This window comes from Ornithorhynchus anatinus, chromosome 12 (assembly GCF_004115215.2).
Source record: "Ornithorhynchus anatinus isolate Pmale09 chromosome 12, mOrnAna1.pri.v4, whole genome shotgun sequence".
Classification (NCBI taxonomy): domain Eukaryota; kingdom Metazoa; phylum Chordata; class Mammalia; order Monotremata; family Ornithorhynchidae; genus Ornithorhynchus; species Ornithorhynchus anatinus.
The window spans coordinates 54,180,740-54,193,693 of NC_041739.1; the positions used below are offsets into that span (position 1 = coordinate 54,180,740).

Below are 12,954 nucleotides of genomic sequence, written 5' to 3' on the forward strand. Positions count from 1 at the left end.
GGGGCTCACAGCCTTCATCCCCATTTTACAGATGGGGTAACTGAGGCACAGAGAAGTTAAGCGACTTGCCCAAGGTCACACAGCTGGCAAGTGGCTATGGCAGGATTCTCTGTGCCTCAGTCTCCTCCTCTGTCAAATGGGGATGAAGACTGGGAGTCCGACATGGGGACAACCTGATGACCTTGTATCTCCCCCAGCGCTTAGAACAGTGCTTGGCACATAAGCAGCGTAGCTCAGTGGAAAAGAGCCTGGGCTTGGGAGTCAGAGGTCATGAGTTCGACTCCCGGCTCTGCCACTTGTCAGCTGTGTGACTGTGGGCAAGTCACTTCTCTGGGCCTCAGTGACCTCATCTGTCAAATGGGGATGAAGACTGGGCGCCTCACGTGGGGCAACCTGATGACCCTGTATCTACCCCTGCGCTTAGGACAGTGCTCTGCACATAGTAAGTACTTAACAAATACCAACATTATTATTATTATTATTATAAGCGTGCCTCAGTGGAAAAGAGCCTGGGCTTGGGAGTCAGAGGTCATGAGTTCGACTCCCGGCTCTGCCACTTGTCAGCTGTGTGACTGTGGGCAAGTCACTTCTCTGGGCCTCAGTGACCTCATCTGTCAAATGGGGATGAAGACTGGGCGCCTCACGTGGGGCAACCTGATGACCCTGTATCTACCCCTGCGCTTAGGACAGTGCTCTGCACATAGTAAGTACTTAACAAATACCAACATTATTATTATTATTATTATAAGCGTGCCTCAGTGGAAAAGAGCCTGGGCTTGGGAGTCAGAGGTCATGAGTTCGACTCCCGGCTCTGCCACTTGTCAGCTGTGTGACTGTGGGCAAGTCACTTCTCTGGGCCTCAGTGACCTCATCTGTCAAATGGGGATGAAGACTGGGCGCCTCACGTGGGGCAACCTGATGCCCCTGTCGCTCCCCCAGCGCTTAGAACAGCGCTCTGCACATAGTAAGCGCTTAACAAATACCAACATTAGTAAATCCCCAACATGGTTATTCGGGAGGTGATGCCCACCCCTCGGGGCAGGTTTTGCAGGGGGGGGGGGGGGCAACTGTGGCCCAAAGGATTCTGGGAAAGGGTGAGTTTGGTCAACCCCTCCGGGGTCCGGTCGGGGCGGCGGGGTTGGCGGGCGCGGCCCGGGCTGATGACCCCACATCGGGGGCCCGGGGGCCTTTGGCACTTACCGGGCCCGGCTTCGAAGGGCTGCGTTTCCTCAGGAGAAGCCGGTCCCTGAGGCGGGTCCCATCCACTCCGGGAACCGGGACAAACCGGCTCCCACCCCGGCCTCGTGCGCTCGGGACCTTGCCGGGGGGGGGGGGGGGGGGGGGGGGGGGGCGCGCTCCTCGAGCACGCGCAGAGAGCGGGAGGGACCCTCCCCGAGGCCCCGCCCCCTTCGAGCCCCGCCCTCCCATTGGTCCCCGCCCTTCGGGCCCCGCCCACACATCCGAGCCACGCCCCCTTTGAACCCCGCCCTCCCATTAGTCCCCGCCCCTCCAGGCCCCGCTCGCTCACCAGAGGCCACGCCCCCTTCGGACCCCGCCCTCCCATTGGTCCCCGTCCCTCCAGGCCCCGCCCACATATCCTAGCCACGCCCCCTTTGAACCCCGCCCTCCCATTGGTCCCCGCCCCTCCAGGCCCCGCTCGCTTCACCCGAGGCCACGCCCCCTTCGGACCCCGCCCTCCCATTGGTCACCGCCCCTCCAGGCCCCGCCCACTCACTAGAGGCCACGCCCCCTTCGTACCCCGCCCTCTCATTGGCCCCCGCCCCTCCAGGCCCGCCCCTTCGCCCGAGGCCACGCCCCTTCGAACTCCTCCCCTCCATGTCCCGCCCACTCCCCGAGGCCACGCCCCCCTTCTAGCCCCGCCCTCCCATTGGTCCCCGCCCGAGGCCCCGCCCCCTCCAGGCCCCGCCCCCTCCGTGCATTACTCTGGCCGCTCCCGGCTCCTCTCCCCGCACTTTGGAGCCGGAGGGCTGCGTGGAGGCGGCGGTCTTCTTGAGATTTCCTTTCCCGACTGGATTATCCGTCGGCGTGGAGGTCCACCCAGGTAGAGAGCCCCCTTTCCCCTTATCCGTAAGACACCACTTCTCCATTATAATAATAATAACGTTGCTATTTGTTAAGCGCTTACTCTGTGCAGAGCACTGTTCTAAGCGCTGGGGGAGAGACAGGGTAGTCAGGTTGTCCCATGTGAGCCTCAGTTTACAGATGAGGTAACTGAGGCCCAGAGAAGTTAAGTGACTTTTCATTCATTCATCCAATAGTATTTATTGAGCGCTTACTATGTGCAGAGCACTGGACTAAGCGCTTGGAATGTACAAATCGGCAACAGAGACAGTCCCTGCCCTTTGACGGGTTTACAGTCTAATCGGGGGAGTCGGACAGACAAGACTTGCCCAAGTCAGCTGACAAGTGGCAGAGCTGGGATTCGAACCCATGACCCCTGACTCCCAAGCCCGGGCTCTTTCCACTGAGCCACAATGCTTCTCTTAGCGTGGGAGCCTTGCAGAGGGGCCCTGCCCTGATTTTCATCCACCTGCCCCCCCCCCCCCCCCCGGAGCGTGGAGTTTAGCAGGTAAAATAAGGCCTGGCGAATACTGCAATTATTATTTAATTGTGAGAAGTGCTGCTCTATGGCTTGGTGGAAAGAGCACGGGTTTGGGAGTCAGAGGTCGTGGGTTCTAATGCCGACCCTGCCACTTGTCAGCTGTGTGACTTTGGTCAAGTTACTTAATAATAGTAATGTTGGTATTTGTTAAGCGCTTACTATGTGCAGAGCACTGTACTAAACGCTGGGGTAGATAGAGGGTCGTCAGGTTGTCCCACATGAGGCTCACAATCTTAATGCCCATTTTACAGATGAGGTCACTGAGGCACAGTGAAGTTAAGTGACTTGCCCACAGTCACATAGCTGACGAGTTAAGTTCTCTGTGCCTCAGGTACCTAATCTGTAAAATAGAGAATAAGACTGTGAGCCCCACATGGATCAACCTGATGACATTCTATCTACCCCAGCCCTTAGAACAGGGCTTGGCACATAGTAAGTGCTTAAGAAATGCCATAATTATTATTATTATTACCCCAGTGCTTAGAACAGTGCTTGGCACATAGTAAGCACTTAACAAATACCATTATTATTATTACCCCAGCGTTTAGAACAGTGTTTGGCATATAATAAGCTCTTAACAAATACCAAATTTGTTCTTTCATTCATTCCTTCATTCAATCGTATTTATTGAGCACTTACTGTGTGCAGAGCACTTACCAAAGTGCTTAGAATGTCATCTTCTTCTGTCAGCTTCCACCTGCGTCCTTTCCCTCAGTGGCTTGACCGGGTTTTAGGGCTGATTTAGAAAGACTTTTGCAATTGCAAATAAAGTTAGGGAAGAGAAAATAATGAATAACTCAGAGCAGATTGTGGGAGGTCATCACCGGTGGCTCTGCTGGAGGGCTGTCTTTTTGGGGCCTTCATATTGGGTCCAGGGTCTTGGCTTGTCTATAAGGTTGGATGTAGAAACTGTAGCTGTATAAAGTTGGGGGACTTCTCAGGTTAAACTGTGCACCGGTTCTCCCAAAGAACGGGGTGTAGTGAAAATTAACAGCCTAATGAATGACTCTTTTCTATGATTACATTTTCTCCTGTTTAATTGTCAATCAAGTCAGCTGGTGTGTGAGTGCTCACTTTGGGCAAAACACTCTACTAAACGCTTGGGAGAGGACAATAGAACAAATAGAAATGATCCCTGCCTCAAGGAGATCACAATCTAGTGGGAGAAACAGATTTTAAAATAAATTACAGGTAAGAGAAGATCTGGACGGGTGGGACGTAAGTACCTCAATGCTTAGAGGTTGGGAAATAATAGGGAGAGAAAATGGAGAGCTTAGGGAAGACTTCCTGGAGGACATGTGATTTTAATTAAGGCTTTGAAGAGGGGGAGAGTAGTGGACTGTCAGATATGAAGAGGGAGGGAGTTTCAGGCAGGAGGGAGGGTGTGAGCCAAGGGTCCACAAGGGGATGAGATGAAAATGAGGCACAGTGAGGAGGGTGGTATTAGAAGAGTGAAGTGTGTGGGCCGGATAGTTGTGGGAGACGAGTGAAAATTAGTATGGAGAGAGCTGATTGGCGCCTATGATGAGGAATTTCTGCCTGGTGCACAGATGAATGAACAACCATTGGAGATGCTTAAAGAGTTGGGGAGGCAGACAGATGCAGAAGGATTTTTAGAGAAAAATGGTCCAGGCAGCAGAGTGAACTGTGGATGGAATATGACAACTGGATGAGATTTAGTGACTGAATATGCAGGTTTAAAGAGATGAGGCAAGGATACTGCCCAGATTGGAGGCTTGTAAGTCAAAGAATGGTGGAGTCAACAGTGATGAGAAGACTGTGGGGAGGAAAGAGTTTGGAGAGAAGATGAAAAGTTCAGCTGTGGACGTGTGTGATAAGAAATCCAAGTAGAGATGCCCCGAAGTCAAGATGAGCTTTCCAAGGGTGTGGGTGTAAATGGAGAGTAGAAAGAGATCCACAATTGAGTCTTGAGGGACTCCAGAGTTAAGTGATAGGAACTGGGGAGGAGCTGTTGAGAGACCAAAAAGGAACAGCTAGAAAGGTAGGGACGGAACATTCGTTTTCAAGTGCTTAGTACAGTGCTCTGCACATATTAAGCACTCAAATACTATTGAATGAATAGGAGAACCAGAAAAGTACAGTGTCAGTGAAACCCAAGATTTGACAGTATTTCCAAAAGGGGTGGTCCACAGTGGAATATATTTTTTTTTTATTTGTAGGGTATATGCTTGCAACTGAATTTTTAACCTTGGTCTGTGGTGTTCTGCAGTACAAACATGGGAGATATTAGAAAGCATTCAGTCATGGGAGTTGGGTTACTTTAACTTTACAATGACTTATTCATTTCCATTACCTTCTAACTAAGTCTGCTGTGTGACTCTGGTCAAGTCACTTCACTTCCCTGTACCTCTGTTCCCTCATCTGCACAGTGTGGATTAAGAGAGTTAAACCCATGTGGGACAGGGTCTGTGTCCAATCTCATTTGCTTGTATCCACCCCAGTGCTTAGTACAGTACCTGGTACATAGTAAGTGCTTAACAAATACCACAAGTAGTAGTATGGAGGAAGTGGGGACTGGTGGTAGGCACTTAAGGAGAGATGAAATAATTAAAAACAATATAGGACAAGGACAAATATAGAAAATAAGAACCAAAACGCTGTTGGGTGCATAACTAGAAGAGCAGAGGTTAGGGCTTTTACTGACTCAATCCCATTGGAATCCCACCTGATCCATGCCCAATCTAGGAAACAGCAGGTTTTGTGAGGTGTTCAAAGTTGTAGAGAGATGTTCAGAGGAGTTAGCCTGCTCCAAGATGCTTTAAGTAGAAAAGAAAGCTGATGTCCATCCCAAGTTGGAAAAAAAAATTCCCTGATCGTGTAGGCAGTCTTTATAGGTGGACTGACCTGGTTGGATGTTTAGTCTCCCTGTTTAAACCTGAGCTGCTGATGTCTAGAAGAACCTTGATTAAGACCTCAGGTGGGGGAGATAAAGGAGGTGCTGGTAGACACAGCATGATTGCCTGAGGCTGAAAACTCTTCACTGGATAAGGTTCATCACATAAGCTTTTATCCCTCCTGAAATCATTCTTTCTGTTCAAGCAAGTTTCCTGAGGGTGAGACTGCCAAGCAGACCTACCTTTATTCATTGCTCTGGCCAACACCAGTAGGACACTGCAGGTTAGTCAGTTCCCCCCAGGAAACTTCAAGAGCAGCAGGCATTTGACTCAGGCAAGGAAAACCTAATGCAGAGGCAGAATGAATGCTCTCTAGCACCAGGAAGAGCCTGGCCACACTCAAGAAGGGCGTTGTCTTGTCTTATGCTGTCAAGTCAGCACATCTCTCCCAGAATGTTCCACCTCCACCAGCAATCGTTCTGGTAGTGTATCCATAGAGTTTTCTTGGTAAAAATACGGAAGTGATTTACCATCTTCTTCTTTCGCACAGTAAACTGAAACTTGAGTCCTTGGCCTCGACTTTCTCCCATGCCGCTGTTGCCCAGCACATGGGAGTTTTGACTTGTAGCAGATTGCCTTCCACTTGCTAGCCACTGCCCAAGCTAGTAATGGAATCAGTATGCCTCTGCTTGACTCTCCCTCCAGTAGCTGATACTGGTAGAATACTGGAAGCTCTCCAGGTGTGATCCTGAGAGCGGCAAGAAGGTCCAGTTCTACGCAAAACCAGTTTAATTGGTTCCAGGGCTAAAAGGCCAAGGCCTCTCATGAGTTTAGCTGATCTTGGCATCAGAGATTGGTCCCAGGTGCTGCTAGAGGAGTTCTGACCTAAATTAACCCCACCCCCAACAGGGCTGGGAAACCACAACCCAGAGCCAAAATGTCTTTTTGAAATCTTTTGCCCAGAGCCCTCCTTTGGGTGGTCTGGTCCTTTGGCAAGTTGCCAAGGAGCTATGGGCAGGGGATTAAGAGGGCTCAGTTGTGGGAACACCTGATTGATCGACCAGGTTCTTCAAGATGGCAGCCCACAGTTTCCTGGGCTTCTAGGTCCCAGAATCTGCCTACCATCCAATTTAGAATCCAGTGCCCTCATGATGTTGGAAGTTGAAATTTCTTTTTTTTAAGGGGATTGGCCTTTTTGTTTTCTCTCTTTAAACTTTCAGACATTTTTGTTTTAAGTGATAGGAAACTTGAAAAGCAGCCTGGCCTAGTGAAAAGTACACAGGCATTGGAGTCAGAGGACCTGGGTTCTAATCCTAATTCCACCACTTACCTGCTGTGTGATCATGGGCAAGTCACTTAACTTGTCTATGCCTCAGTTACTTCATCTGTAAAATGGGGATTAAGATTGTGAGCCACATGTGGGACATGGACTGTGCCCAGCCTGATTTGCCTTGTATCTATCCCCCTGCTTAGAGTGCCTGGAACATAGTATGTGCTTAATAAATATTATTTTTTTAAAAAAAAGAACCAGAGTATATGGGGAGCATCAGATTTATAGTGTAGATTCCTTGAACAAAATGAGACCTTGGATTGAACATTTTCCCAGTGACCATGTAGGCTGATTTTTAGGTGCAATTATTCTGTTTGAGCTTCTGCTTGACTTCAGAAGTGACTGAGTCATGAAAAATTAGTGTCCTTTGGTCAACCTGAAAGAGTTAATGACATAAAAAAAATTGCATACAAAGCTAAGTGGTGCTGAATTTAATCATTCAGTGGCCTACTGAGTCTGACACTGTATTTAGTGCTTGAAAGAAGAAGAATACAGTAGTAGCAAGAAACACATTCCCTACCCTCAAGGCATTTACAATATAATGGGAGGAGGGAGAGAAAAATAATCTACCCATAGTGGAAAGCCAGAGGAAGCACAGTTGTAAAGCAGGAAAAAACATATGCAGCAGGGCTCAGTGGAAAGAACCCGGGCTTGGGAGTCAGAGGTCATGGGTTCGAATCCTGACTCTGCCACTTGTCAGTCGTGACTGTGGGCAAGTCATTTCACTTCTCTGGGCCTCAGTTACCTCATCTGTAAAATGGGGATGAAGACTGTGAGCCTCACGTGGGACACCCTGATTACCCTGTATGTACCCCAGCGCTTAGAACAGTGCTCTGCACATAGTAAGCGCTTAACAAATACTATTTTTATATCCCCTCTAGACTGTAAGCCTAGGTAAACAGGTCTACCAACTCGGTTATATTGCACTCTCCCAAATGATTTGTACAGTGCTCTGTACATAGTGAGCACTCCAGTACTATTGATGTCAGAGTGAAAAAGCTCAACACATTGAATGTACAGTTCAGCATATAAATAAAATATATGAATAAACATGGCTAGGAGTCAGGAGCACAAGTACTGAGGGTGGGTATTTAGTCTGAACTAATTTGTGAAGGCTTTTTGGAGAAGGTGGGCTTTTAGGAGGGTTTTAAAGATGGGGAAAACTGTGGTACAAAATTGGTGGTAAAAGGAGTTCTGGGCTAGGAATGGCAGGAGCTAGGTTAGGGGAGCTTGGGAGAAACTGAAAGCAGTGGGGCCTAGTGGAAAGAGCACTGTCCCGGGAGTCAGAAGACCTGTGTTCTAATCCCAGCTCTGTCACTTATCTGCTGTGTGACCTTGGGCAAATCACTTAATTTCTCTGTACTTTAGTTCCCTCATCAGCAAAATGGGGATTCAATACTTGTGCTCCTGCCTTAATTATACTATGACTCCCTGTGGGACCTGACTGTCTTGTATGTAACCCAGCACTCAGTATAGTTCTTGACACAGAGTCAATGTTTAACAAATACCACAGTTATTGTTACTATTCAAAGATGCAGAGAGATAAGGAGGATCTGGCTAAATTCATGGGCATAGACCTTGAGGGTTAGTGGGAGGAAAAATTAGGGATGTTAGAAAGGACTTATGTATCTGGGAAGATGAAGGTAAAGGAGGGCAACTTTACACTCCTTTGTGTCTCTTGATACCACAGTTCATTGCTTAATACTCCATTATACCATGCAGGCCTTAGGCTCTGGACGCATCCTGCAGTAGGAAATCTTGAACTCCAACCCTTGAGCCTTGGCGTGTTTCTTCCCGCACTGGGCTGTGTTGTCAGAAGACTGTTCCCTAATTCCTCAATTCACTGTATGTTCCCTAATCTTTAATATCCAAACTTTCAAAAAATGTGCTGTGGGAGAACTGAGGGCGCCAGGCAGGACTGGCTATCGGTCTGACCTAAGTGGCAGTGCTTTAAAGGAAGCACTGCAAGGAGACATTTTAGGCAAGGCCCCTTCCACTCTGTGGAGGTCTTTCTGGGTTTTGGAGCCAAGGAGTGCATGAGGGCCCCGAGTAGATTGCCTTTGCTATCTTCCCATGCTCCAGCCCTAAGGGGCCAGACAGAGCCCAGAAGCCTATAACATCTGCCACTATTGCGTTCATAGTGGCACTGGGCTTTGCGGAGGGCGGAGGAGTATTCTGCAGAAGTAGAGTGCATTTGGTTCCAAGAAGAGCTGTAAATTGCAAAGCCACGCCCTGAAGAAGAAGAAGGATAATGGTATTTAAGTGCTTACTATGTGCCAAGCATTGTATTAAGCACTGGGGTACATGCAAGGTAATCAGGTTGGAAACAGTCCCTGTCCCACATGGGGCTCGCAGTCTTAATCCCCATTTTACAAGTGCAGTAACTGAGGCAAAGAGAAGTTAAGTGACTTGGCCAAGGTGACCCAGCAGACGAGTGGAGGAGCTAGGATTAGAACCCACATCCTTTGACTCCCAAGCCTGTGCTCTTGCCACTAGGACATGCTGCAGTGAAGCGTAAGATACAGTTAATAGGCAGAATTCCTGCCCTTGAGGAATTTATAATGCTTAATATGATTTTTAACTTTTCTGATAATGATCAATGGAGAGGAGCTGCCTCTCCATTGTAGGAATGCTGATATTCAGCAATATTTGTTCCTGTTTATGAAAAAAATATTTTCCCCCAAAGGGGCTCCAGATGATAAGGAAACATCAAGTACAAAATCTGTTGGTCACCTACCTTCCCTCTCTCACCTTACCCACCTGGTAATATCAGTGACTAAGAACTGTGTTTCAGTTTATCTGGGTTTTGCCTTTATGATGTGAAATGGTAAATGAGTAGGACAATAACATCAAACTATGTCCTTTGTTCCAAACTGTTGTTGAAACCAGATGACTTCAAACTGTCCTATTTATTAAGTGCCCCTGTATACTCAGTTCTGCCATGGCCCGTGTTTTGACAAATCATTAGGCAATGTTCATCAGACACCTCAAACCTGTTTGGAGACGGGCGTGCTGTTGGAAAAAACAGTCTGTGTCCATGTATGTGCCTAGGGTAAGAACAGATAAATACCATAGTGTGAATTTTCTTTCCTGCAGGAGAACTGGGTGGACTTGGCTTTGTCTGCCAGCTTGACCCCCCAGATGGTTTCATCTTTGTTCATCCCAATCTATGCTATTTACTTACACAACTGCCTTATTGCCCAATTTTTGTAACACTAAAAGGGAGAAGGGCTAATATTCAGGGCAAATAAAGAATTAAGTCTAGTACTAAATGAAGGAGGGGGGAAAAAAGGAGAAAGGAGGTGTATTATACTTTTCCAAGAGCATAGTACGGAACTCTGCATACAGTAAGTGCTCATTAAATACCATTGATTAACCATTGATTAATAAGGGTACACTTGAGATTGCCTTGTGCTGCATACTGTAGGTACTCAATTAACATCCTCCCCTAGCTGCTGTATGGTCTGGTTTCTGCTTCTCCATCCCTAGTTTGCTATACATTTAATGAATTAACTCCTCTTTCCCGCTGTCCCTCTAAACCATTTTCATTGTGGGCAGGGGATGTGTCTACCAACTTTATTGCATTGTACTCTCCCAAGCACTTAAGAAGTGCTCTGCGCATAACAAGCGCTCAATAAAAACTATTGATTGATTTTTATCTCTGCCCTTCCTCCCCTGGTCCAAAGCAGCCTTAATGAATTATCCTCTCCCACGTAGTTTGCCACCCTTCTGCTCCATCTCCTCACCCAGCACATGCAGCTATTACTGCTTACAGTTGTGTAAGCTTTGAAAATATGTATTTTATCCTTAAAAATTGAGGTGGCCAAGGCAGTTATGTAAGTAAATATGGTCCTTAAAATTGATTCAGGGTTAGCGGCCTTCTCTCTTCTAAGTGTGTCCTGTTACTTGGAAACATAGCTTTGTATATTGTCTCAATCGTAGTGATTTCCCACGTATTTTAACAGACTCCCACATCTTTGTATGCTACATGTCTGAGGTTAAGTAACAGCTTCTTTCACTGAATACAAAATGTTTGAGGAATATTTGAGGCTATCAAATTGGTTTCAGTAGGTCTCACACTTTGTTTCTTCACTTGCTGCCCTCACATCTACTTGTCTTCTGCCAGCAATCAATCAGTAGTCTTTATTGAACACCTTCAAAGAACCCTTATCCTATCCCACTTGACTCTTGCATCTGCCTCCTCTCTGACCTACTTGCCTCTCCCCACTCCAGTTCATACTACACTCTGCCTGGATCATATTTCTAGAAAATTGTTCAGTTCATTTTTCCCTATTCTTCAAGGAGCCGTTGCTATGTGCAGACCACTGTAGTAAATGTACTGCTCCAGTAGTTGCCCATTCACCTCTGCAGCAAACAGAAACTCTTTACCATTGGCTTTAATGCACTGTCAGCTCACCCTCTCCTACCTTAACTCACTGATCTACTACAGCTGAGCCCACACACTTTGCTCTTCTCTTGCCAGTTTATTGTGCCCCAGTCTCATCTATCTCACTGTCAGTGCTTTCCCCACATCCTCCCTCTGGCCTGGAACTCCCTCTCCACCTTCAGAGCTTTATTAAGGTCACATCTCTTCCAAGAGGCTTTTCCCGAATAAGTTCTCTTTTTCCTGACTCCCTCCCCCTTTGTGTCATCTGTGCATTTGAATCTGTACCCTTTGGGCACTTAATATTCACCCCATCCTCAGCCCCACAGCACTTCTGTATATATCCATAATTTATTTCTATTAATGTCTGTCTTGCTGTCTAGTCTGTAGACTACTTGTGGGCAGGGATCATTTCTTCCACCTTTGTTGTATTGTACTCTCCCAGGTGCTTAGTATAGTGTTATGCACATAAGCAGTCAGTAAGTACTGTTGATTGATTGATGTGCCAAGCACTATACTAGGAAATTGGGAGATTACTATTCAATAGAGAAACAGAACGGGCTAGGAGAAAGAACATGGGTCTGGGAGTTAGAGGACCTGGGTTTTAATCTTGGCTGCACCAATTGCCTGCTGTGTGACCTTTGCAAGTCACTTCACTTCTCTGTAAAATGGGAATTAAGACTGTGAGCTCATGTGAGACATGGACTATGTCCAACTTGATTGTCTTTTATCTACCCCAGCACTTAGTAGAGTGCTTGGCAACTAGAAGGTACTTAACAAATGCCACTTTAAAAAAAATGCAGTAGATTTGGTAGACACATTACCAGCTCACAAGGAGTATCCCCGTAACTCTCCCTCTCCTGACCCATCCAATTCAGTAATTTTCTTCCCACTCCTTTCACCAAACCGCAGGCCACCCTTTTAATTTCTACCAAAAAACTGTTGTTAACCATCTCTCAACCCCCTTGTATGCAAGCCTGTCCATTCCCACACCTGCAATATTTATCTGTATGGTTGTTTGCCTGTGTGTAGACTGATTTTATGTATTTCTCATATCCCCCTCTAGACTGCAAGCTCTTTGTGACCAGGGAACCTGGCTACCGAGTGTGTTGTACAGTACTCCTACTCTCCCAAGCACTTAATACAGTGCTCTGCATACAGTAAGTGCTCAATAAAATGATTGATTAATTATGTCTCTAAATTTAACCATCCCTGTCCTGCAACTTTTCTAATTAAATGGCCAACTTTGGGAATTGGGCTACTTTCCCTGTGAAATTGTAAGCATCTCCAGGGCAAGGACCTGTGTGTTTATTCTTCCTGTGCACAGCTATAGAAATCTACATAGAATAGGTTCTGAATAAAAACAATTGATAATTTTATTTGCTGAAATGGTTAGGAAAGGCCCTAGAGACAATGCCTATTTTCATAGTCCTGAAGCTTCCTGGAAAGAAGGTGTGAAGAGAATGGAAAGCTTCCGAGAAAGTCATGGGATGGATATTTCAGAAAGAAACTTCAGCTTTCATCCCCTGAAGTTATAGATATTTCTGAATAATCAGAATTCTGTCAAATAATGGAAAAAAGGACAAATGAGTCTTGAGTTTAGCAACAGGGGATTATCATCACTGACTGGGAACTGGTATATTTAGGGTAGCAGCCTAACCCAAATTATAATTATTTTCAGTACCACAATAGGGTTCAACTTGAGTGGAAAGGGAAAGTGTTCTCCCAACTCTGTTATATTGCACTCTCCCGAGCACTTAGT

At 46.8% G+C, this 12,954-nt stretch overlaps 1 protein-coding gene and 1 non-coding gene across 3 annotated transcripts in view; one reads left to right on the top strand and one right to left on the bottom strand.

Moving 5' to 3' along the window:
* The first annotated feature begins 1,974 nt into the window (after positions 1–1,974).
* Positions 1,975–12,954, top strand: part of ABCG2 (ATP binding cassette subfamily G member 2 (Junior blood group)) — a 52,921-nt gene continuing 41,941 nt past the window's right edge. The window contains exons 1-2 of one of the 2 annotated variants that reach the window (XM_029077154.2): positions 1,975–2,062; positions 12,259–12,352. The gene's annotated coding sequence lies outside the window, so the exon portion shown is untranslated. The remainder of the gene's footprint in view (positions 2,063–12,258; positions 12,353–12,954) is intronic. The other variant, XM_029077155.2, reaches the window with a different exon arrangement.
* On the bottom strand, positions 6,099–6,236 carry LOC114815823. The gene has a single exon (XR_003763624.1). It is a non-coding gene; the product is annotated as a small nucleolar RNA SNORA7 (small nucleolar RNA).